The sequence below is a fragment of the Papio anubis genome, chromosome 4, assembly GCF_008728515.1.
Source record: "Papio anubis isolate 15944 chromosome 4, Panubis1.0, whole genome shotgun sequence".
Classification (NCBI taxonomy): Eukaryota; Metazoa; Chordata; class Mammalia; order Primates; family Cercopithecidae; genus Papio; species Papio anubis.
The window spans coordinates 156147085-156174930 of NC_044979.1; the positions used below are offsets into that span (position 1 = coordinate 156147085).

Consider the following 27846-nt stretch of genomic DNA (forward strand, 5'->3'; position numbering starts at 1 on the left):
CATCACCTAATGCATGCATTCTTGTCTAGTCTTTTTATGAAAGGATTCATTCTTGTGAATCAACAAGGCATAGACCCAGACTAAGAGAGCTTTCATCGTTTTTAAGAAAGTGACGCTAGCTTACAGTCTCCTAGGAAACTCAAAAATTCAGCAGCTGTAGAAAGTCCAAGTTTTACAAAACAGCTATTATTGGGGGTGAAATCTCCCAAGGATGGATTCCCCGCAATCTCACCTTATTTTTAAACATGGAATAAGAAATACTTTAATAGTATTTATGGTTAGTCATTTGTTAGTGAGCAGAAAAAAAATAACAAAACCCAGATCTGGACACTTTTCGTTTCTTGATCTGTGTGAAACTGCAATTAAACTCAGGAAACTTAACAAAAGGCTGATTATTTGAAGGGAATGGTCATCAAACAAACACTGAAAAAATACAAATCCAGAAAGCATACACAGAATAATTTATTAGGCAGTATAATAGCAATTAATTAAGAGGAATGTATATATGTACTGGAGAAATATGTATTCTAAAATATAAAATGTAAAAATGAACAATACATGAAATAGCCACATTATCTCCATGAAATTAAGAGTTTGCATTAAATGAGCTTCAACGTTGCTATCAGGGGAAAAAATTCCATAATGCTTCTGTACTTTTATATGTGTGTTGCATGCTGAGTGTGTTGGTTATGTTGTCTTTTGGATGCTAAGAGCAGTACAATGGAATGTTGCTTTTAGACATATGTCTGTGTGTTTTACACTATCATGCTACTATGAAAGGCAGGCATGCACTTGCTTTCGTGAGGAAAATAGAGTTTTTGTAATTAGGTGAACCTTGCCTGAAGTGAGTCATTTTATTTTTGTGTGTTAATGACTTATTTATTGTCAATACATCTTGATGAGAAACATGCAGAGTCAAAAAATGGAAAATGCAACATGTTAGTACCATTTATCTGACCACAAAAATGCCAAATGAGAAAATAATCACGGTTGTGGAATTTTCACTGTATTGACTCAGGCTTGCCACGCCAGAGTAGAAGAACAAAGAAGAGTGTCTTTGATATCCAGGGGCTGTAGGTCAAAAGTTGATTCTTTTTCAGTATTATTTCTTTGCCTTTGGAGAAGTTAATTAACTTTTTTGAAACTCAGTTTCCACAAGGGAAAAATACGTATGTTATAGTGATCTCAAAATAGTTTTAAAAAGTTTCCAAATTTATGATGTGTTATCTTTTCAGTAAATGTTGTCCTCCCTTCTCCTCCGCCTCACTGTAGAGATGTAAGTTGTTTTCAAGTTATAATTGGAGATTTGCATGTATATATTAGTACATTAGTGTATTGTATATAGATCTGCATGTCAAATGCAAAATACATAGGATGGAAAAATAAGAACAAAGAAATATTTGCCATACATGTTAAGAAAAAGGTTTTCTAGTACCTATTTTTTTCTCACAGAGATGCTAACATATCAGTAACTTCTAGTTCATACTTGTTATCTGCCAAGCATTTGTTTCATTCATCAGTGAACAATGTAGATATTCTTTGCTCTTGTGAAGCATCTATTTTAGTAAAGAAGAGAGAACGAGACAGTTAGTCAGTAAACAGAATTAGAGGGGTTAATTTTTTTTCAAAGGGGGTACATTTAAGCCAATGCAAAGTTCCTAACGCAAGAATGAACTTGGAATATGCAAGAAGTAGAAAGAAGGGCCTGTGGGTGGGGTGCAGTTAGCAAGGTGTGGTAACAAGCTACTAAGAGAGTCTAGTGATCTCTGCCTTGGATAGTCTATTCTTTCATTGTACCAGGATTGGTTTGCATAATCAATACAATATGGCAACATTGATGGTATGTTACTTCTGAGATGGAGGTTATAAAAGAAATGGTAGCTTCTCTTATTGTTGCTGTTTTTTCTTTCTCTTTGATCACTTCCTCTGGGGGAAATCGTGTTGGGAGCAGCCCAGTGGGGAGGTTCACAAGGAGAAAAACTGAAGTCTCTGCCAACAACCCTGTGTGTGAGCTTAGAACAAATCCCCCAGCCCAAAACAAGTCTTCAGAGATTGCTACCCTAGCCAACTGCAAGTTCATTAACCATCCCGAGACAGAAATGCTTCGCTAAATTTCTTTCCGATTTCTGACCCTCAGAAGAAAATGGAGCAATAAATGTTTATTGTTGTAAACACTCATTTCTGAGGTAGCATGCATACAGAAATAGATAATGAACACAAAACAGAGAGATTAGAAATGAAATGACATGATGTAAGACTTCGTAGATGATAGTAAGATTTGAATGCTATTTAAATGAATGGGTAGTAACGTGAAATTGTGAAGTGTCTGTGTAACATTATTTGACTTTGTTTTAAATAAAAATGAATCGATTATGGAGTACACAGTGTTTGAAGAGGCATAGAATGAATCAGGATGTCAAGCTAAAAGGAGTTGTCAAGGTATATATGAGACATTGATTAGAGTAGAACAGCCAAAACGTAAGCAAGTCGAGAGTTCTGCCATGCAATAGGAGACAGAACTGGCCATAAATACAGGTATCCTTCATATACATGATTGCTTACAATCAATGAGAAAAATACAAGGCAAGTAAATAATGAATTTACTAATGGCAAAAAAAAAAAAATGTTTTAAAGATGCTCAATCTCATTAGTATTGGCAAAAACATTAATAATAATGGCATATTTTTCATCCTGAGAAATTAAAAAGACTAATAGAACTCTTCACTGGCAAGACTGGAAAATTATTCACTTTCTTTTATTGTAGATAAGACACTAAATTGATATAGAGTCTCTAAAGCCAGGATGCAAAGTCCATACACTTTCTTCTAGGGAGTCCATTTCGAGGAATTTTTCCCAAGGAAATATTTGCAATATTAATGAACACTCATTGTTCATTGTAAGATCATTTATAATAGCGGATACTTGGAAGCACCTCATAGACTCATAGTGTTATATATAATTAATCTTGCTTATGGCATAATATATAAAATACAAGTTCCAAGATGGTATGTTTACCATTAATCTATGTATGTAAGTGTAAAACTGTATATGTCCACGTTATATTTCATGGTGTGTATGTGTATGTGTGTATGTAGAATGGCAGTATTTACCAAAAAAAGGACAGTAGCTGGAAGTGGGGAATTTGAGACCAGCCTGAGCAACAAAGCAAGACGCAGTCTCTACAAAAAATTTAAAAACTTAGTTGGGTGTGGTGGCATGCTTCTGTAGTCTCAGCTACTCAGGAGGCTGAACTGGGAAGATCACCTGAGCCCAGGTGTTCAGGCTGCAGTGAGCTGTGTTTGCTCCTCTGCACTCCAGCCTGTGCAACAGAATGAGAGACATGTCTCAAAAAAAAAAAAAAAAAAAAAAAAAAAAAAAAGAACAGCCAAATATGATTATTTCTGGGCAATATATTTAAATATGATGTTTCTTTCGTTTCTTTCTTGTTTACACTTTTCTTTATTTAGAGATTCTTTTTGCCAACATTATTTTTAAATATAAAAATAATCGAAAACTGTTGACAAAAATGTAAAACATAAAAAAGCTAAAACATTGCCTATATTATGACTTTCTATTATAAGAAATATTACAAAGTTAATTTCATTACATTTGTCATTTTCTCCAAATATTTTCTTTATGGTAATAATTTTAGATGCTTTGTAGTCTTTATGCTTACATCTTTAGGTCTGTAGAAAACATTATTTTTATCTATTGGTTTTAATTAGAACAGAAGAAAAAATCATTAGAGTGATGAGAAAAAATAAAACTAGACTGATCATTAATAAGAATAAACATCAGGATGTGTAGGAGAAAAAAAGAATACAGTTAACCACTACGGATTTAGTGGAGTTACCAGTTTCTCTGGTTTTCAAATAAACCACAGGCTAGTCACAGAATTTTTTAAAATTGTTGACATGATACTTCTGTTCTGAGTCAATCTTTGAAAATCAATTTACTTGTATAAAAACTATTTCTCAAAAATTATTCTCCCATTGAATTTTAGTTTATTCAAAGTATCAGGTAGTTGTGATAAGAAAAATCTTATCCACTAAAATACTGCTTTGTACTTGCCTTTTTAGAGAGAGACCAAAGATCACATCTAAAATCAGTAAGAAATTTGTGCTTTACATATTTATTTGATACCAATCCATCTTATTTAGGGTGTGTTGGAGGTCTTAAAACATCTGGTAATAACAGCCATAATAATAGTGTGTTACTTATGTATTTATTAATCCTGTTTACATTTCACATGTATTATTTTATTTTATCATTATCACAATATGGAGTAGCTTTGATTAATGGCTTTCACTGGCAAGATAAGTCAACGGAAGCTCAGAAAGATTACGTGACCTGTCCAGCACTATAAATCTAGTAAATGGTAGTGCAAAAAAATAATATCAGAGCCCACAATGAAATCATGTCTTCAAAAACTGTATCTGATTTCTTTCATGGAAGGTTAATAGACTTATTCACACAGCTTCCAAAATGTTTCATTTGGTTTCACTGTTGAATAGGGACAGGTCAATTTTTTTCAGAAAAGTGTCATTCCACTCCCGTTTCCCAGCCTACATATTTCCCTCTGCATATTAACTATCTTAGTTCCCAAATTTCCTATTTAATTTTTGATTTAAATATAATTGTGGTCTTAATTATATTAAAAAATAACTTCTAAAAACTTTTAACATTTATTTACTGCATGTTAGCTTTAAGGCAAGACTCTAATCCTAAAGGGGCTTTCTATGGTAACTCAGGACACAAAGTATTTTATAGAAAATGTTGAACAGTAAGAAAGAGCAACTGGTAATCGAATGCATTTGTTATTGACTTGATTCTTATCTGTTTGACACTACCTAGTGGATATGAGATGACTTTGTTTCAACCACGGTGTCATTGCCAATATTTAATATATATCTAGTGGAAGAAGAATTATATATTTTTCTTGTCTAATCCTGGAACCTTCAGAAACTTATTTATAAAATACCAGTTGGATATTATCTAGTGTTGTTCTATAATTTATTAATATGTATTTGAATGTTCTTGGTGTACATTGTAGGGATTAGAGCACCAAAATTTCACACGATAAGCAGATACATATTTCCTCTAAAGTAAAAGCAGCTGCAATATATCACTAAACATGTAGTTTAATTCTTTAAATCCTGTACTTTAATTTTGTTTATAGTTTTTGTGTGTATTATGTCACAAAAGTCTTTATATCTGAAAAACCAAATTGTTCAACCCAACCATAACCAAATATTTGAAAAATGTAATTTGACTCATAAAGACTTTTTTTTTTTTAATAAACACTTATTAAAATGTACTGTGTGCCAGGCTTTAAGTCTCACCCAAGAATTCTGCAGAGTGAGGCCAGATTTTCATACAACTGGATTTCATTCACGGTTTAATTTCTCTTGTAAAAGTTGAAAAATAGCAATCTAGAATACATTTGGACATTGACGGCACTTTCAATTTTGAAGCTATACTGAAGCTGTCACACTACCATCCAAATTGCTGTCAGAAATGAGTATGCTAATTGAAAAGCTCTGGCTATGGAATTAAGTGTTGCAGTTTTATCAAGCATAGATAAGAACACTATATAAAACATGGATTTTAAGGTGAATTGAATTTATCAAATTGTAAGGGCAGGCTATAATTTGAAAATCCTACATTAGCTGGATTTTTCAATTTCTAATTTGTTGTGAATAATAATGTTCAGCAGAAGAGAAGAGCTGTATTTTCTTGCATTCCTTGGGATAGGATTTTTAGAATAAGGGCATTTCTACCAAGATTCAAAATTCCTTATTGGCATAGCTCATGAATCTCCTCTCTACTTATTGTATTGGAAAAACTATCCAGCACACAAAATGTTAGCATTTCAGGAATTTGTAATCAAACTTGTAAATCTTAAGTATTTGTTTATAAGTCAGATCATACATCTCAAAACTTATAGGATAAATCAACCCCACTATTTGCTAACTCTCCGGTATCACCAAAGACTGTTTTGTGGGCAAGAGTCCATATTTTCATTGATTACAGTTATGATAATGGTTTTTAGTTTTACTCAAATTTTTTTCTTCTGATGTCTAAATAACTGTGAAAATAGCATAACATATCACATATGTGAAAGTTATTTAGTTGCTAGGGTCACTGCTACTATGAAAAGATCAGTCATAATTTGTGCAGTGGTTGAAATATACTTTTAGATGTCACTTGGGGAAAAAATCTTGGTTTTAAAATGCCTTCCTAAGGATAAGCCAGTTGTAAGGAGTGATTCCATTGTTAAGATTAATAATATGAATGACCCGTTAAATATGGGTCCGCACTGACTGGAAACTCTTGAAAAATGAAGTTCAAATCTTTGAATTGCGTTGTTTTATATGCACATCTTATATATTTTACATTTAAAAGTTAGCTAAATGCATGAATCAGCTTTCACAGGATATGATTATCAACATCTCATGTACCCCATAAATATATACACATACCATGTACTCACCAAAATTAAAAATTAGCAAGTAAACTTCTTTGCTTCCTGTGGCAAATTACAATAGCTTTTTTTTCTAGAAGTATTTCTAATATTTTATTTCTTGTGTTTTTCTTCGTTTCATTCAATTATTAATTAAATATTTTAAATGTTCATTAAAGTTCAGTGGAAATGCCATTTCCACTAATTTTTTCTTTCACTTTTTACATTGCTGTAAGACTTTGACAATGTGTTGAACTTCTAAAATATTTAATCATGCTGTCTTGTAAATGTATAGTCAAACTTGGATTCAGTTAGAATATGAGTTTCTGTTTCTATATCATGTTTGAGGATAGTAACAGTGTCAAGTGCATCCCTCTTTCCTCTAGCTGTTAACACAATATTTGACACAGGGTAACAACTCATTTAATATTTAAATATAAGAACCTAGAACAGAAAATGCCAGTCATATAATGTAAAGGAGACACAGGGTACGTATTTTCTGACTATAATTCAAGCTAAGTGTTAAATATCACAGGCTCATAATTATTCTCTAAATTCAACTATATAATGTGTTTTGTCTTGCTAGAGTTGCCTGAAAACCAGTGGCTGGAGTTGCCTCAAAAACCGTGTTTGGGGGAGTTCCTTCAAGGGACTGATTCAAACCGTTCCATGAAGGGGTCAGTTGGGATTACAAAGAAGGAAACACTGTAAGTCAGGGTGATGAATCCAAAGCATTTGCAGCATTAGGGGAACTTACATACAGAGGGTTTCAGCATCCTCATGACAGAAAAAAATACGTTCTACCCAAGTATGTCCTTAACCAGAGTGTCACCCCATGTAGTTTATATAAGAGTATCAGGAATTTGGCCCAGGCCATTGCCAGATTCTATGTGTTTAGCAGCATGCTTGATATTTCAGGGCTTGGGTAAACAACCTAAACAACTTCATAGGGGCCTTGGAGTACTCCTTGATACCTTCCAGGCCCCAGTTTGGTTTTAAGCCTGCAGGGGAAAACATGAAGCTGGCTGGGTCACTGAGCACTAAAGGCACTCTGACTTTCTAGGTAAGGACAAAGAAAGACAATAGGGGACACTGGGGACTCTACATAATAAAGATATAATTTCCTCTGTGTTTAATAAACTCTGGGGTATACCAGATTAACGCAACAAAATATTATGAACAAAAAATAACTCATATAAGGCATTCCCTGGTAGTTTCATGGATCTTTTCATGAGACTACCAGGGAATGCCTTGTGTGAGTTTTTTGGGTTTTTTTTTTTTTGGAAAAAACTGTATATTTTGATTTTATTAAAACATTTATTTGGAAATTGCATCTTTCTCTACCACAAAACTACCAGTAGACATTGTCCTTTATGAGAAGGCAAGGGATATGTGACTGAATAATGGTTCTACCACTTATCAATGACCTGAACTTAGTTCCTTAAACTAGTAACTTTGGCTTTTAATTCAGTTAAATACCGATTATAATACAGAGTCAGTGAGAATATCAAAATGGTAATGTAAGAGGAAAAAAGGCTCCTGGACATGGTGTGTTTTTTAATAACAATAATTGAATAAAGGGATACATTAAAGTTCTACTTATGCAAAAAGAAATCATCATGCATGTATTTCAGGAAAAGTGTATTTGTTGTGGACTATTTTTGTTAAAAGGCAATAAAATTAATTCTTCGTAGAGCACTGTACTGTTTCAGACAAAAGATTATTCTCCAAACAAAACAATATGTTTACTTTTACTTATAAAAAGGAAATAAAAAATCTATTGTATTTTATTTCATAATCTATATTTCTAAGAAACCCAGATTCAATAATAAATCGCAGTAGCCATATTGTAACAAGTTTTGATTATTCTATTTTATTTTGCTATTCATATATTACTTCTCTTTGGAAATGTAAGTCTGTATTCAGTAAAGGGATCAGTGCTAGAGTTGTGCATTGAGGAATGAGAGCACAGAGATGTTATTTAATGCTGTGGGATGGGTTATGGACCCGTAGGCATGGAAGTGGGTTGGCAGAAGTGATACTAGGCTAAGCTCTGGGACACCCACAATGCGGAGGTCTGGAAGATGAGGTTAATCCCACAAGAAGATTGAAGACTGAGATGGAGGAGAACCAGGAGGGAAGGGCTCCAGAACCCCAGTGCAGGCAGTGCAGGGAGAGAGAAGAGCCACTGTGACACATGCTACAGATTAAGGAAGATCTGACACAGAGCAGGAGTAATCCATTCACAGGAAGAAGAAGACAGCACAGTGGATGGTTACAGAAGCAAGATGCTTGGTAGATTTGGTGGAAGGGAAAAGGTTAAAGTTCTCTTTTATTTCTTTTGTCTTCCCAACAAAATTAGAGGCACATTTACTTTTTGCATGGGAGGAGGTAGCAGGGGTTGTTTCAGGTTTGAGGAAAGCAGGAGAAGACATGGAACATTCCACTCCACTAAAAGAGTAGGAGCTCAAAAGGACGAGGGAGAATTTCTGTCCTCCCATTGGTCTGTGAATTTTTCGGTATTATGTTCATTAGATATAAAGTGCCATAGATGGTTTCTGGCATAGTAGATTAGTTTATTGTGTAAATTACGGAGACATTCACTTAAAGAATCACATAATAATTGCATTAAAGTCTGTGTTGTTAACTTGTTGAACATTGCCCAACTTTAAATGACTGTAGACATTCTCTTATTTTAATCATGATAATTCTTTCATACAACATTTTAATTTTCCTCTTCTCTGTTAAAAATACTATATATTTAACATTTAAAATAGCTTTTGCTTTCTTTTCCTTTCTAAAAAGGCATAATATTCTGTAGTGATTCACTGTGTTTTGTTTTTACCCAGCCCCTATCCTCCCTCATACTTTCTCTCCTATTTTTCCTTTTCTCTGGAACATATATTGCTTCTTTTTTAGTTTGCATTCTGCTCTGAATTCTGACTTTTGCATAGAGAAATATTTTTCATCTCTGGACAACAGAGAAGCAGTGTGAAAAAAGTAGCTATTTTTCTAAAAACCTGGCCTGTCCTTCTCATGTTTTCCCCTTACTTACCTGTTTCTATTACAACTTCTATCAACAGTGTTGGTTTTCTATTTGAAATAAAGTTGAACCATATGTGGTGGCCTGGACATACTTTAAATATACCTCAAAATGAACTGAAATGTTTCAGGTCCTTCTCATACTTCAAAAGGCTGCAGCCACTACTCTGGAAGTTATTTTTTGATGTGCTGATTGCTGGATGGTATCAGTCCTGATAACTCCATTTAAGAAACCTCTGAAGAGAAAACTTTTATCAGTCTGTCATCATCAGGCCTTATCACCCATAAGCAAGTGGTCAAGCTAAAAGAACAGGGCAGGTCATAAAGAATGCCCCATAGTAGATTATTATAGGAGATTGGCCAGCAAGATGAAACAAGTTGCACAGGATTCGTCTTTGCACTCTGAAATCAATAACAAGTATTATAGTAAAAGCACATCTTTGAGGCTTCCTCAGACTACTTCCACACAGCATTGACTTCGTAGGATTGGTAGGAATGGGATGTGTGTTCTTTTGCTCTCCTGCACGTGATGCTGAACGTGGGGTGCATGTGTTACTTTTCTGCACAGCATTCTTTGCTCACAAAACTTCGTCTTTTCCAGGTGTTAACATAAGTTCTCTTTATGTTACTGGTATTGTGGTTTTTAGAATTTAAAGACATTATACCAGTGGTTCTCAAAGTGACAATATCCACCAGATTCATGGAATATAGCTTTCAGGGGTTCTGTGAAGTTAAAAACCAAACCAAACAAAACTGTTTTCATCATAATGCTCACCCAGTAGGTGGGATTTTTCAGTCTGTTGACCTTTGCACTAGTAGTGCACAAGCAATGGTGGACAAGACTGCTGCTCCTTAGCAAGAATCGCAGTGGCACAGAATTGTTTCAGTCATCATTTTATTCTTCACTATACATAGTCACAGGAGGGGAAAAGCCAATTTCATTTAAGAATGTCCATCAAGGCCGGGCGCGGTGGCTCAAGCCTGTAATCCCAGCACTTTGGGAGGCCGAGATGGGCAGATCACGAGTTCAAGAGATCGAGACCATCCTGGCTAACACGGGGAAACCCCGTCTCTACTGAAAAACAATACAAAAAATTAGCCGGGCGTGGTGGCGGCGCCTGTAGTCCCAGCTACTCGGGAGGCTGAGGCAGGAGAATGGCGGGAACCCGGGAGGCGGAGCTTGCAGTGAGCTGAGATCAGGCCACTGCACCCCAGCCTGGGCAACAGAGTGAGACTCCATCTCAAAAAAAAAAAAAAAAAGAATGTCCATCAAGAGGCAGCAAAATATACTAATGTTTTTTCCCTAAACACTTAACAGTACACTATTCGTCAAAATTGTAACTACATAGTATACATTTTCTGTGGCAAACAAAGATACAATAATTATCTTGAAGAAGCAGCAAGTGTGGATGATTTGAGTTGTGAGATAAACTAGTTGTTTTTTGTTTGTTTTACACACATGGCCTATTATTATTGGAAAAAAAAAGATGACTGGGAAACTCTTGATTATTAAGGTTGAGGTATTATAGCAGCCTTTTTTTCAAAAATACACAAAGTGTGTATGTCAGTTCAAGGAAATACTTGGAATTTTTGTCAATTGTTAACATTGACAAAATATGTATTTTAAACAGTTTATCCTAAATAGAACTATTTTGTATTATAAATGTTTAATGTGTATTTTTCTCAAGTTATTTAAGATTATAAGGCTTAAATCAATGCCTTTTTTTTTTATTGGCCTCCTGATAATTTAATACCAATTCTGGTTTTTACTATGGATATTTATATTGTTAGATAGACTTTATTTCTATTTGTATGACCTCAACTTTATACTGATTGCTTTAATTCGGGAGTTAGGAAGGTCCAAAAGTTCCATATAATTCTCTACCATTGAGTTATAGTCAATTTTGCTGTAGCTTGTTTAACCAACATTTCTCTCTCCCTTTTAGTGTGTGAATGTATAGTACGTTCTCAATAGTCTGTGAATACTTGTGAACGAAGAAAAAAAAACAATTCACTTTCTATAGTATTTATTAGAAAAATCATAAACATTTTGAGTATGCTTTTTAACCTAACTCTCAAATATCCTGATATATCACACAAGTTGTAGCAGAAAGGTGTGGCAAGCTTCTCATGAGAATCTTCAGGCATATGCAAATCTAAAAGAAAGATAAACTGTCTGGTATTTTATTTTATTTTATTTTATTTTATTTTATTTTATTTTTTGAGATGGAGTCTCCCATCTGTCGCCCAGGCTGGAGTGCAGTGGTGCGATCTCGGCTCACTGCAAGCTCCGCCTCGCGGGTTCCCGCCATTCTCCTGCCTCAGCCTCCTGAGTAGCTGGGACTACAGGTGCCGCCACCGCGCCTGGCTAATTTTTTGTATTTTTTAGTAGAGACGAGGTTTCACCGTGTTAGCCAGGATGGTCTCCATCTCCTGACCTCATGATCCGCCCGTCTCGGCCTCCCAAAGTGCTGGGATTACAGGCTTGAGCCACCGCGCCCGGCCTAGTATTTTATTTTTTAAAGTCCTTTGCTCTCTACCAAAATTGTATTATTTAAACAGAACTGTGGGCTATTATAAGCAATGTTTCATTTTGCTATTGTCTGTTTAAAAATATCATTTGTAAATTGCAATTGGTCTTGCATGAATGTGTTTCTAAAATTGTTTGGGAATACAAATGTAATTATGTACTAATAGACCTCCTGGGATGTACTCCTTAGTTTACAAGGGTCGGTGTTAATGTTTCTGCCATAGGAAAAGCTTAGTGACAGGAGTGGAGGTGTCCTCTTTGCCAAAAGCTCTTTCTTAAGTCTAAACAGCATGGCAGAACAAAGAGCTTGAGCTGTTTTAATGATGCCAATAGTGCTACAAAAGTGGTTTCCCAACAGCTGTTGCAATGAACCACTGATCGGTATCTTTTTGGGGCCTGGTGGGGAACAGAATAACAGACCAAACACAGCTCAGGGCTTCCCAGAGCTTCTTCCCCTTTAACATGAGTAATTCTGCTTTTTTTAAAAAACAAAACAAAACAACGCAAACCTGAATCTCTCATTTTGTCTATTAAATTCTTTCTTTTCTTTCTTTCTCTTTCTTTCTGTTTCTTTCTTTCTCTTTCTCTCTTTCTCTTTCTCTCTTTCTCTCTTTCTCTTTCTCCTTCCTTCCTTCCTTCCTTCCTTTTCTCTCTTTCTTTCTCTCTCTCTCTTTCTTTCTTTCTTTCTTTCTTTTCTTTCTTTCTTTCTTTCTTTCTTTCTTTCTTTCTTTCTTTCTTTCTTTCTTTCTTTCTCTCTCTCTCTCTCTCTCTCTTTCTTTCTTTCTCTCTCTCTCTCTCTCTCTCTCTCTTTCTTTCTTTCTTTCTTTCTTTCTTTCTTTCTTTCTTTCTTTCTTTCTTTCTTTCTCTTTCTTTCTTCTCTCTCTCTCTCTCTCTTTCTTTTTTTAGACAAAGTTTCACTCTTGTCGCCTAGGCTGGAGTTCAGTGGTGTGATCTGGGCTCACTGCAAACTCTGCCTCAAGTGATTCTCCTGCCTCAGCCCCCCTAGTAGCTGGGATTACAGGCGCCCACCACCATGCCCAGCTGAGTTTTGTATTTTTAGTAGAGATGGGGTTTCACCATGTTGACCAGGCTGGTCTTGAACTCCTGACCTTAGGTGATCCACCTGCCTCAACCTCCCAAAGTGCTGGAATTACAGGCATGAGCCACCACACCCGACCATATTTCATTTGATTTCAGTACTTCAACTTTCATTCGAAGATGCAGTTTTCCTGAGTGAAAAAAATGAAATCCTGGCTAATGAGTCCTTCGGGTCAGTGTTCTATTTGCTTGGGGATATGTTTACTGCTAGTAAGTAGCATGAGAGAAAGAATTCTATTAGAGCTTTATCCAGCCCCTCCTTGTGGCATTACCTTTCAGTGTCTGTCTCGGCCCTGAACTCTCGGTCACCATTTAGAATCCTTATTGTTTAATTACCATAAAATAGAGATTCAAGGTAAAAAAAATTCTGCCAGAATTAAGTTAAATAAAAAGATTAAAATCTTCAAATTTACACTGAGTTTCTCTCCCTACTTAATTCTTTATCACTCTCTTCTTGGTAGTTAGAATATTAGTCCATCTTGGTCTGAATGGCTAGGTCAATGTTTGGAAATGCAGCTTTCAAAGATTGTTAAGTCCTATTACCAGCTCCTGTGAATAAGTTCATGGACTGTCCCTGCATTAATTGTCTTTGTTTCTGATTACAGTCTTTTAAGAAAAATTTCTCTAAAATAACTTCCTGATAGCTATTTTATATACTTCTCTACTCTGACTTAATTGTCTTCTTCCTTCAAGTAATCATAATTACGCAGACCTCCTTCAGAACAATTCTACATTATTTTCCTGGGAAAGGTTAATTATAAGTTCAAAACAGTGGGGATGTGTGTGTGTGTGTGTGTGTGTGTGTGTACGAGAATTTGTAGTGTCTCATATTTAAAGAAATGAAATCAATTCAAATTGGATCCCAAACACTGAAATGTATTTTTGGAAATAACAAGAAGTTCATGGGTAGGGCTAGAGTTCAGGGCTTCTGGTCCACTTCTCTGAGATTGTGTGTGTGTGTGTGTGTGTGTGTGTGTGGGTAGGGTTTTTTCTGAGTAAGCTTGTTTGCACATAGATATGCAGTTCCAGACATCATATTCAGGGAAAGAAAATGTATTTTCTTGCATTTATTAGTTTAGGATCAATTTATTATTTTTCAGATGCTCCCAGCAGACATGTACTTGGTGAGAAGTGAATCACATGCCATGTGTGAAGGGATTAGCATAATCATTTCAATGAAAACACCACTCTGACCAGTGGAGTGTTGAAGGGAAAAATACTTGACTACTACACATTACTAGATCCCATGAGAGATGATATAAATTAAATGTAATGTAGAAAACCTGCTCTTAAGTGCTTTGTAGTTTATAGAGAGTTAAATGTATATGTAGCATATGAATAACTCTGATATACCACAACTAGATGAGGCTGATGAGGTGTCTTTCACCTTGATAGGACGGCCTGTTTAGTTTAAGGCCTTACCAGTTAGGCACACTATCTTAGCACCTGCTTGGTCCAGTTAGCATAGTAGGTACTCAAGAAATACTCACCAATGGACTTAACAAATACTTGAATAAATGAAGAAAACTCAAAAAGAAATAAAATTTTAAGGCAGAAGTTTTTTTGGAATAAAAACCAGAAAGTCACTAAAATTCTTGTCTTTTTAAATTTTAAAATACTTATTTGATGAAAAAAGGTTATGTATATTCAAAGTGTACAATGTGATGATTTGATATATATCTACATCTACATATGAGGAGCATCACAAATTAACATATCCAGCACCACCCATGCTGTACATTGGATCCCCAGAACTTATTAATCTTATATACCAAAGTTTATACCCTTTGATCAATATTTCCCTACCTCCCTCATGCTCACATCTTGGCAATCACACAGTTCTACTCTATGTTTCTATGAGTTTGACTTTGTAAGATTCTATATATGTCAGATCGTACATTATCTGGTATATTCATTTTGGAAAACTTTACAGTTTCCTAAAGAAATGGAAATAAAACTATCATACAATCCAGCATTTCCATCTCCTGGTATATATCCAAATAAACTGAAATAAATATCTTGTAGAGATTTCTGCACCTCCTTGTTTATTTGCAGCATTATACACAACAGCTAAAATGTAAAAACAACTTATATCGATCAACAGATGAATAAAGAAATTGTGATATATATGTATCATATATATGTAATGCAATGAAATGTAACAGCAATAAAAAGGTAGGAAATCCTGTAATATGCAACAACATGAATGAACCTGGAGAACATCATGCTAAGTAAAATAAGCCTATATTGCTCTTTGACATGACAGGTTCTACTCTTCAATTATTTCACTCAGCCTGTGAAGTCTTATTGAGGATTATTGGACCTAGTCTTTTTTCTTCAAAGCATGTATCTTTCTTTGTGATTCGGCACTTACATGTATGTTTCCTTGATTACTGGTGGTCTCCCTAACTTGGTTTCAAGTTCTGTGAACCCAGAGCCTTCTCTCATTTGATCACCAGTTTAAACAAGGATATGGCTTAGTGTTAGTCTATACTGAAAAGTTTATCTAATTCTATATAATAATTGAACTAATAAATGGATTAAACTAAGTTGCCTGATATTTATGACTTTTAAATATGTTAATAGTGCTAGAAATGACTTTCCATTTAGTTAGGAATAACTTTTCAAATCCTAATGGAAAATCTCTTGGTGAATGCTAAAATTTTCCGATATTTTCCTGTTAAATGTTCACCTGCTCAAGTACCTACGTAGACTTTCAACAACAAATGCAGAATGTGTTCTTCTAATGAAGTTATTTGGTAACCTTGATGCTCTTCAGTATGAGAATACGTCACCTTTTTCTTGTTCAATAGCCATGGTTAATTATATAGATCACTTAATCAGCAAGAAACTAGGGATAGGCGTACAAGTCACTATAGTACATGCCTAACTATCTGTTCTAACAAATTATTTATTACAAACAACCCGAAGATGCAGCAGGGCAGACTATGATTAAATCTCAAAATAAGCTTAAGAACAAGTGCCTTAGTAGCTCAAGAAGGAGAGAGGGAATCATTCTGTCTTTCTGCAAGATGATCTGAACTGCACTCTGAAGGCTTAGCCAGTTCAGACAAGCTAAAGAAAGGGGTGAGGGACATTGTATATGAAGAGAAAGCAGGAGGAAGAATGCTCTGAATTCATTTACTTCATGGTGTTGGAACTGACCAGCAGCCATGTTAATTACCATAACTCTTAAACAAAGGGTATTGCTTTGTTTTTCTTTCTCTTTCCCTTTTTTTTCCTTCTACTTCCCTTTGCTTCCTTATAATTTCACTTTTCTTCTACTCTTTCTGTTTCTTTCCTGTTCCTATCCTTTGCTTCCCAATATTTCTCACCCACATCCATCCTCAACACACATATTATTTTACATTGTCGGACTTAGGATGTTTGATAGCTCCCTTACTTGGCCCCAACACACACTTCCTAGTTTCTAATATAAGAAGATAAAGCCTTCCTCTCCCCAGTGTTTTCAGGTGACTGTGTTGGCAAGAACAAAAGTACAAAATTATGTTTAATGTTAAGGTTCTGAATTTTATGTCCATTTCTAGCTTTTTGGACTAGTGAGCACAAATGTAAATGTATCTATAGTTATACTCGTCACTTCCTCCTTTTGTTTTATGGTTTCTTTTGTTATTTGTCTGTTTTACATTTTATTTTGTTTTGATCATACTGTGCATTATTTTTCAGAAGTTCAACTGTAATTTTTCATTTGGGAGATCATGATAATGCATTTGAAATTCATTCAGAGTCTAGATAATTGGGCATTTTCTTTTAGTTCTAATTCTCTTTTATATGTTCTCCTTAGCATAATGATTACTTCACAGTAATATTATAGTCCTTTCCTTACTTTAATTAATGTCACATCTCAATTCTAAGTGCTTGTTTTCAGCCCAAGGGTACTAATTTCATATCTTGTTTCTTAAATTAGCCGACTATGGACTCAGACTTCTGGTGGTTATGGTAGTCATACAGCTATTCCATTTCCCCATCAATAAGAATAAATTAGTGTTTTAATGAAGGATTTTTTGCTATTCTCTAAGGTATTTGATTTTAAAAGAATTGTAGTATTGTTTCTTGGCTTTAAGTTTATGTGAAGCAATAATTGCTCTGCAGCTAATATATTTTTGTTATTGCTAGAATCATTCATAGTTTATAAAATGGCAGAAAATGTATACAAACTAATTATATGTGTCTTAAAATAACTTTTATTTGATTATTATCCTGTTTAATAAACCAATTTAGGAAATAATGCAGATTTCTTAAGGAGCTTTAAGAAGATTTGTTTATGAAGTCCTTTTTTTCTCTTTTAATATTATCTAGGAACAAAAGAAAAACAAATTATCTGGAGATGTTAATAGTACTTCTAACTTTTAGGAAAAATAAGTAATTCTAAATGAAGCTTATAAAAAAAGAAATTAGTATTTTTATGTTTATTACACTGAAAAATTTGAATCTTAAAACATTAATAGATAAGTGTGAATGTTTAAATAAACTCTGTTGTTTGTATTCAAGCATAACCTTTGTACTTTGTTTTCAATTTTTGTAAAATCCCATTGTGACCTTAACCTGCATTGGTCCCTAAGCACTGATACTTCTCCATTACCTCAGTGCTTGACTTCTTGTGCAGTTAGTGATGTTTATAGTAAAGTTCCACCATTGTTTGATAATTGCTTTAATCTGCTGCTTATTTTGTTGGAAAGATTTCCCCGTTATGTTTGTTCCTTGTATGCTGTAGAGAATGAAAGACTTTGCAAGTTTTATTAGTTTGTTAGGTGGAAGGATAATGCATTTTCTAAGCGTATGGGTATTTGTTGGAATTAACAGCTTTATTAATGATTTGCAAGGATAATAACACAGATAAATTCAGAGTCCCAACACTTTATTTAAAATAAGAAGTTGAAAAACAGGATGATTCCACTTAACTGTTGGCAGTTATTACATCATGACTTTAAAAAGTCAAGTGATTTTCAATGAAGAAGGAAATAACATTAATTTTGGGATAGAAAACAGATTCATTAGTGGCGTTGTATGTGAGTTAGTGTATGTATGTGTCTATCTTTATGTGTGTTTCTTCCTGAGAACATTATTTTAAACTGTATTGGAAGCATGAGGTAGATTCGAATAGGTGGCTGATAAAGCCTGAGAGTTTACAGGTGGTGGACACTGCTTAGGCAGAGGCCCTGCAATAAAAAAAGAGCCTGTTTGTTTTGAAGAATGGGGATAAGTCCAGCTTGGTTCAACACAGAGAGGAAAATTACTGTGGTATTTTTAAAGGCAATTAATTTTTTTTTAAATGGATGTTTATTTTATTTTATTTATTTTATTTTATTTTATTTTTAGATGGAGTCTCGCTCTGTCACCAGGCTGGAGTGCAGTGGCGCAATCTTGGCTCACTGCAAGCTCCACCTCCTGGATTCAAGCGATTCTCCTGCCTCAGCCTCCTGAGTAGCTGGGATTACAGGCATTTGCCACCATGCCTGGCTAATTTTTGTATTTTTAGTAGAGATGGGGTTTCAGCATCTTGGCCAGGCTAGTCTTGAACTCCTGACCTCGTGATCCACCCACCTGGGCCTCCCAAAGTGCTGGGATTACAGGCGTGAGCCACCGCGCCCAGCCATGGATATTTATTTGTATACTGCACGTGTCTTTACTGAGTTTATATTTGCTCTTTATATCCCTGTTGGATTTCTCAGTTATGTACTACTTCACGTGACCATTATTTATAGTATATTTTTAATGTTGCAGATTTTCCTATCAAATATCTTAGAAGATTATCTTTATGAAAGGATGAATGTTTGTATTCTGACATGTTAATTTCAATAGCTTCCTATTAGTACAGTGAATAACACAGATCATTCCTTCTTTTCTTTGTCCTTCACTTCTTTTTGTCTTTAAATTCTTCATTAAGAATTGTTCTTTAAAATGTATTTAAGACAATACCATAATCTCTGAGTACATTAACTGATGTCAAGGAGGGACAGGATGAAATCAGTAGTCTTACTTAATATTTACTATTTGACATAAACTCCAAATAATTGAAGAAATTTTGCACCATAATTTTAGATTCAGATGCCTATCATAGCTGAATATATGAATGACTTTCAACTGGGCTCTAATTATGAAGGTAAAGCTATAAGGGTTTATTCTTCCTGCTATGTCTATTAATCAACTAATATGTGGCTAGACATGGTCAAGGATACAACTAATATGTGGCTAGATATGACTAAGGATACAAAGTATTCATGATCCTTCTTTGAGGTTCAGAATCCTTATTTAAAGATAGAAGGATTCACTCTAGCCAGTTGAAACAAAAAAGGATATATCATGAATTATAGCTTGCTCACTGAAACTTTTGGAAGTCTGATGGAAAAGGCTATATATAGGCTGAGCCTTCAAGAATCCCTGCCAGAATCATGCCATTCAAGTGGCCCATGGATGGATCTGCTGCCTGCGTTACGATTGGGTATATGATAACTTAGGAAGCTAATACCACAGCCGAAGGCTCTAGGTCTACATTTCTTCTGAAGTGATGAGACAGGGTAAAGTGGAAAGGACAATTCATGGAGCTGAATCCAAAAGAGTTATCCTACCTGTTTCCAAGAACAACTGTGAAATACGACAGTATGAGCTTTCGAATGAGCAGTGCATTCTGATGAGGATTTGGACTGCTGGTTTTAGAGAGAACAAAAATCAGTGTTATTACTGGAGGTCTGGTAATGTCTAAAAACTATGAAGTTAGATATCAAAGGCAGCAAATACTATTAGATTAGGAAAAGAAACTAAAGTCAACTTTTTAACCAAGAGGAATTTTGTTCTTGATTGTCCATGCATAATTTGATAACTTAATATTTTAATATATGATGCTATATCTCATTATTTATTAATTTAACCTCTTAATATAATCTGGCAAGGTGATTACTTAGAATGGCACATGGTTAAATATGGAGAAAACATTCCGGGCACTCCATATACTGTATAAAGCCTGAGTTTTATGAAACACTCAATCTGGAGCCCTGATTTAGTAACAGGGAGAAGATAGTTTTGAATACTTTTTCCCATGAGGCATTGTCTCCTTATATTCATTGTGAATTTCCACAATAATGCTGTACAAAAGCTATCCCAATAATTACTGACATAAAACAACAACTGTTTATTATTTCTCACAATTCTTTGAATTGGCAGGGTGATTTCTTTTCATCTGAGCCATATTGTCTAACATCGGCTGGGTTTGCTCAGGCATCTCCAGTTAGTTGGTGGGTTGACTGGAAGTTGGCTGGACCATGGATGGACCTATTCAGCTCTGTTTCCTATGGCTTACATCTTTCCCCAAGGTAGCCCTGTATTCTTATATCCAAGGCAGGGGCCAAAGAGTTTTTGGAAGCATGCAAAACCTGTTATGTCCTAAGATCAGAACTGAGACATTGTGACTTTGGCTGCATTCTACTAGCCTAGGCAAATTAACAGCCATCCAGAGTTAAGGGATAAATAAGCTCTTGACAGGAGGCTGGCAGAGCTGCAAACTATCTACTGCAGCCTCTTGTACACTTGTGAGGAACAAATCCAACAAGGTGATTGTCCTGAATGAACGTTCCTCAGCTGACTTCTTCCTTATTGAAACAGCAACTCAATTTCAAGTAAACACATCTCATTGCAGTCTGTGTATTTCCTTGCTAATATAATTAAACAAATATAACTAAATTTAAATTTAGTGAGAACATGTGATTTGAAAATTTTGTGGCTGGGCAGGGTGGCTCACACCGGTAATCCCAGCACTTTGGAAGGCTGAGGTGGGTGGATCACGAGGTCAGAAGCTCGAGACCATCCTGGCTGACACGGTGAAACCCTGTCTACTAAAAATACAAAAAATTAGCCAAGCGTGGTGGCACACAACTGAGTCCCAGCTACTCTGGAGGCTGAGGCAGGAGAATTGCTTGAACCCAGGAGGCGGAGGTTGCAGTGAGCCAAGATCGTGCCACTGTACTCCAGCCTGGGAGACAGAGGGAGAGACTCCATTTAAAAAAGAAAAGAAAAAGAAAAAGGAAAAAGAAAAAAAGAAAGTTTTGCTATGTAAAATGCACATTTTAAAAAACACAGTAAATTATGTCTACAGTTGTGGTCTCTTAATACCCATTTGATATTATCTACCTTTCCTCAGTCTAAATCCACCCCCCTGGTGAGGAATTGTAACACACTGGTTCCCGAGAACAACCTGCAATGTTGTGAGATGCTACAAATGTCTTGAAATGCATTCCTCTTTTGCGTTATTTCTTTAACAGATATCTATGATGCACATTTCAATTAATATATTTTGCAATGAGAATTTGATGAGCTAAGTAAATTAGAAGAGGTAATATAAATTAGATATTTATATTAATAACCTAAATTTTTCTTTACAACAACCTTATAATTTAGGTGTTACTGTTATCCTCATTTTACAGATGATGAAGTGGAGGTACGGAAAAATAGTGCACATTTGAATTCATTCTTTAAATGATTTCCTTTTTTTTTTTTTTGAGACGGAGTCTCGCTCCGTCCGCCAGGCTGGAGTGCAGTGGTGCTATCTCGGCTCACTGCAAGCTCCGCCTCCCGGGTTCCCGCCATTCTCCTGCCTCAGCCTCCCGAGTAGCTGGGACTACAGGCGCCGCCACCACGCCTGGCTAATTTTTTGTATGTTTAGTAGAGACGGGGTTTCACCGTGTTAGCCAGGATGGTCTCGATCTCCTGACCTCGTGATCCGCCCACCTCAGCCTCCCAAAGTGCTGAGATTACAGGCGTGAGCCACCGCGCTCAGCCTGATTGCTTTCTAATAACATTCAAGTAGATTATCTTTGACAAATATAAGGGCCATTTCAAAAATTAATCAACATGGGGGCGGACCAGGTAATGCTGACCAAACTCTTGCTGTTTTCCACAATATTTTAAAATTATTTACAATAAAATTATAATTCATTCTTATATTTAGAATGTAACATTATGTGCAAGTGCCTGTGTGTGTTGCAGTGATCACACAACTTGAATTTTACCTGTTTTACATAACAAAGTAACAGCAAGAGCATTTTTTCATCACCTGAAACCGTTTAGGATTTTCAGAAGCTAGAGTTGGCTTCTAAAATAGTAAACTGATGTCAGGTTTTGAGGGCTACATTTGCTAATTGAAATAGTAACAATTGGAAAGCAGGAACTATTTTGGAGACATGGAATCGGGGTAAAAACATATGCTCAGGAAAAGTTTGAAACTTGATCAAAACTCATTGTGTTCAATTTCTGAATCATGAACCAAACCTAAGAAGTCGTTTAAAATTGAGTCATGCTGTAGAAACTTTAAGTACCTTTTTTTCTTCTCCTAGGCTCCTTTTCTTTAGTCTGTGATAGCGCACCTCAAATTCGCACCCTAGTGCTATCACCATCCGAAAACAAGAATAAAACTTGCTTCTGCTTCTGTTATGAATAGTCTCAATGAGACATGTATGTTACCATTTTTACAAATGGCAGAATACGTAAAACTAGAAAGCAGGGCTATGCTGGAGCCTGATTGTATCACTTTATAAAAACTCACTGTTACATTTTCCAGGATTTTGTAAGCTGATTATTAAACACAGCCATTACTAAAGATTATATTATGTAAGCCACAAATATAAGCTAAATTAAAAGCAAAAGTAATAAATGCTCAAAACTCATCAGTTTCTGAGTATTTTATTACATACACTATTATCTATATTCTATAGTTGACATATCTATTGTACATGTCTGCGTATGGTAGAAATAATGTATAACTCCGTATTACTCCGCATCTTTTGAATACCACATTCAGTAATGTCACATTGGTGGCTGGTGTGCCATTTTTGTGTGAGAAATATCATGAAATTTTTTCCAAATGAATCCTCATAATTTCTCCATAAAGAATATTTCTTCAACTGTATCATACCCTTGATGTGAGATCTAGTTCATCTAACTGCTTCTTGGAAAGGGTGGGGAGATAATGTTTTATATATATATAAAATAAATATAATACATATATACATATATAATACGTATATACACGTATATATACATATATATATGATTGAGGTTTTCCAGGAAAAGTAGAAACCACATACTCTTTTTTTTCAAACAAACCTATTTTTCAAAAATTGTTAAAATTAAATGAATTTAACACAGCACAATGGTCTCTAAATTGAAACTGAACTTCATTTTCCGTTCATTTTCAGATTCGATAGGAAGAAATGGTGGAAAGTTACGCAAATAACTCATTCCTTTCTTCACTAGTGTATGCAATTTAACCAATAAAAATTATCTGCAAAACTTTTGTTTTAGTGTTTATTCCATTTAAGCCAGAGAATTATTAAGCCTGTTCAAATTTTGTAATGTTTGTCTAACATGCGCATGAAAACTGGCTACATCCAGTGTTTCCTAGTGAAGATGCTCTATTAGTCTTATTTCTCGAGTTGTTCTTGTTAGAAACATAACGAAATATTTGCTTTTGACAGAGTTTAGTGAAGAATCATTTACAGGGTAGGAGTTATGAGAAGATGAGACCAGATCTGACTTCTATTTCTGATACTATCATGGAACATTAAAAAAAAAAATCAGAGAAAAAGTGTATTTGAATTGGCGTAACCTAGTGAAAACATTTTTGACATTAGTATGGTCCACTTCTCAGATTTTATAACATGGTGAAATACATTCAAATAAATTTGTTTATTTGGTAAAGCTAAACATACACATCCATACATATGCACAGATATATACATTCGGTTTAGACAGAGTTAGTTAAAATATTTTCTAACTTTGATGTAATGATTAAATTAGAGTAATTAGGATATCTATGATCTCAGACATTATTTATGTCTTGGTTTTGTTAACATTCCATATCTTCTCTTCTAGCTATTTTGAAATCTACTATAATTTATCTGTAACTATAGTAGCCTTATTGTGCTATCAAACACTAGAACTTATTTTATCTAAATGTATTAATATTTTTATACTCATTAACCAACCTCTCTTCATTCTGCCTGCCTCACCTTCTCAGCCTCTGGTAATTACTATTATACTCTCTACCTTTATGAAATCTACATTTTTTAGATTCTACATGTGAGTAAGATGATGTGATATTTGTGTTTCTGTGCTTGGCATATTTCATTAAACATAATGCCTTCTAGTTCCATCTATGTTGCTGCAAATGAGAAGTTTTATTTTTATGACTAATATTTTATTTTGTGTGTGTGTATATATACACACACAAACTATATTTTGTGTGTATATATATGTATATATATATACATGTATATATGTATATTCAGTGTATATATGTATATATACACACACTGTATTTTGTATATTTATCTCTCTAAATGTATACATTTAAATTTAAATATATGTGTAGTTTCTTTAAAGAACACACAATGATATTAACTGGAAACCTGGCTGACACTCAGCTCATTGATGAGACCTACAGTTTGTGATGGCCAGCATGTCACATTTGCCACCCGTTGTTACTACCTACCAGTTTCCCTTTGGATTAAAAAAAAAAAAAAGAATAAATGAATAAAAAGCAAGAACTGTATGCAGGAACGGAAATATTACATGTTACATCTGGGGTGTGAATTTCAAAGAAGGTGCAGTCTGACAGAAAATATACTCTAAGTAGGGTACTGTAGTTCATATTGTGTTAGCTTATTTGTGGTGGGTGGTTGTTGGTCAAAGAACAAATATAGAGTGAATGAGATTTGTGAGGGATTTTTTTTTTTCTTTTAAGCACAGCACCACCGGAATAAGATAAAGTGTCTCTTCACTTTGGTATTAAAATAGCTGCATGCCTGGTATTCACAAGAAATTTATCTAAGGGTTGTACATGTCACCTTGACTTCCAACTTAGCATCTGATAGGATAACTTTATCGGCATACAAATGAGCAGACAGGGTGACTGATGTAATGAGCTCTGAATTTTGCTTGTACTGAAAAGATTAAGATCTTTCCTTAACTGAGAATTAAGACAAATAACGAAGAAGAGAAAAAATCGTAATTGAGCATTTTATACTACTATACCCAAAAGTTGGAATTTATAGATCCTGTAGAAACAGAGTAAAAGTAGTGTCGAATAATGATTTGTTGATCTTCTGTGTAAGTAATTTAATTTGATTCTGAGTGAAATATAAAGTAAAATCTACAAATAAAATATAAAATAATTGGGCTTTGTAAGGCAAGAAAAGAAAAATGAGTTGAAAAGCATATGTGAAGAGATAAGAAATGATTTGACGTAAGATAATAAAACAAAGGATCAATGCCTAAATTAAATGTACCTTGGAAATGACAAAAATATAATTATTACTATACAAAATCAAATCAGAATTGTAGCAGAAACATTAGAGGACATCAGAAGAAAATCTTAGAGGGATTAAAGCCAATTTATTAGAAGATATGGTGGGAGACCAATGTAAAAATATCCAAAGAAAGAGTAATGAGGAGAAATGAGTTAAAACAATGGTAAACAAATTTGACAGCCAAGTACAACAAATATTATCAAATTTTAAATTGTTTTATGAACTGCTTATTAATAACTATCATTAATTTTTCAGGTAAACAAATTTTAAAACTTATAAATTTACATGTAGTACTGTGGCAAGTTTATTGATCATATTAATCTTTATAGTGTGAAAAATTTTAAGTCTTTAAAAATAGACTGAAAACAATTTATATGAAATATTGTACAGACTTACCTTTATAAAACACTTTCTTTTACTTTTAAAAATGTATTTAATTCACAAATAAAAATTGCATATATTTGAAGTGTTATAACTTAATGCTTTAATCATTGTGTAATGATTACCACAGCCAACACATCCAAACATCTTATTAATTTAATTATAGCAAATAAAAAAGGTTAAAGTAATGATTCAACTAGTCTTACTAGATTTTTAAGTTGCTTGTAAATTCTGCTTGCAGTAGAATATTGTCTATTTTCTACTGCCAGCTGCTATATCACGTGGCCTGCTATATCAAAAATGCTGCAAACTGGATGGGTTACATACAACATAAATTTATCTCCACTCTCCTGGAGACTGAAAAATTCATGATCAAGGCACCAGTAGATTCAGCGTCTGGTGAGGGTTAGCAATTTGGTTTTTAGATGGCGTTCTTGCTTTTTTTTTTTTTGAGACGGAGTCTCGCGCTGTGTCACCCAGGCTGGAGTGCAGTGGCGCGATCTCGGCTCACTGCAAGCTCCGCCTCCCAGGTTCACGCCATTCTCCTGCCTCAGCCTCCGAGTAGCTGGGACTACAGGCGCCCGCCACCACGCCCGGCTAGTTTTTTGTATTTTTAGTAGAGACGGGGTTTCACCATGTTAGCCAGGATGGTCTCGATCTCCTGACCTCGTGATCCACCCGCCTCGGCCTCCCAAAGTGCTGGGATTACAGGCTTGAGCCACCGCGCCCGGCACGTTCTTGCTTTTTCTTCATGTAGTTGGCACTTGCTAGCTTGCTGTCACCTCTTTTGTAAAGGCACTATGCCATCCATGAAGGCTCTGCCCACAGTCCCACCTTTTAATACTATCATAGCCCACAGTCCCACCTTTTAATACTATCCTGTGGGGGATTAGGTTTCAATATATGAATTTTAGAGGAGCATAAGCATTCAGTCCTTAGCAATAGTTCAGCGTAAGAAATGATCTTAAGTATGGTAAATTCATTTTGTGATGATTATGTGTATTTTCATGAGGATCTGCTTATTCAGCTTCTGGTGATATGTAACGTTAGAAAATGCAAGGTGAATTTTGGACTTAGAAAATGCACCTATTGAATAAGAATGCATTATTTTTTGCCTGGGATATTACTTAAAGGAACATCATTTTATTTAAATAAGAATACAGAACCCATGTTCTGGGAAAAACTAATATATTGTGCTAGATGTGGACCTCTCTTCTTACTCTAGATCATGTTGTCAGTTAAATTTTAAATAAGGAAGAATGAGAAAAAAGAAATACATAAAATAAAGGCTAACTAGGAATATGGTCCAAATATATTTTAAGTAACAGAATTTTGTGTGAAATGTCCTTTGAATAGTTTGTTACAATTTGGTGCACCGTGGAAGAGTGTTAACATTATAATTTGCCATCATCTAGCAGTTGGTAATACAAGGCTTTGTACAAATGGAAATCATGCAAAGGTTATCTTGTTCATCTGGGGAAATAAATATTGTCAATAGGATTTTATTAAATGTACTTAATAAAATATTTAGTGGAACATTTCTTTTTTAAGGGATTTTTAGTCAATACTGGCAGTCCTCAAAGATGTTGAATAATATATAACAGTACATGCATCAATCTCCCAAACTTTTATTTGACTGTGTAACTGTGCTTCCAATAACATTTTCACGAATGTAAAAGCCTAAATATATTGTATGACAAAGAAGTATGTATGATGACAACTAATTCCAATAGATTATTGATAATCTGTTGGGGATAGTTAGTAGGCTTGAATTACTATGTATTAACTTAATTTGACATTTTAAAACATCATTGCCAAATGTCACCGTTCATATCTGAGGAAATGCTTTAATTTTATTTGCTTACTTTGTGTCATAACTTTTGCCTTTATATAAATTACCATTTTTCTTGGTATTTTTAATAGAGATATTAGCTTATTAAATAAAAAACAGTTGAAAATATGTTTCTGGGTGAATATTTAAAATGGTAAAACATATGTCCAAAAATATAAGC

The 27846-nt window shown here is 34.7% G+C and overlaps 1 protein-coding gene across 2 annotated transcripts in view; it reads left to right on the forward strand.

Annotated features, from left to right (window-relative positions):
• Positions 1 to 27846, forward strand: part of NCAM2 (neural cell adhesion molecule 2) — a 549007-nt gene that overhangs the window by 100692 nt on the left and 420469 nt on the right. The gene's annotated exons all lie outside the window — the stretch shown is intronic.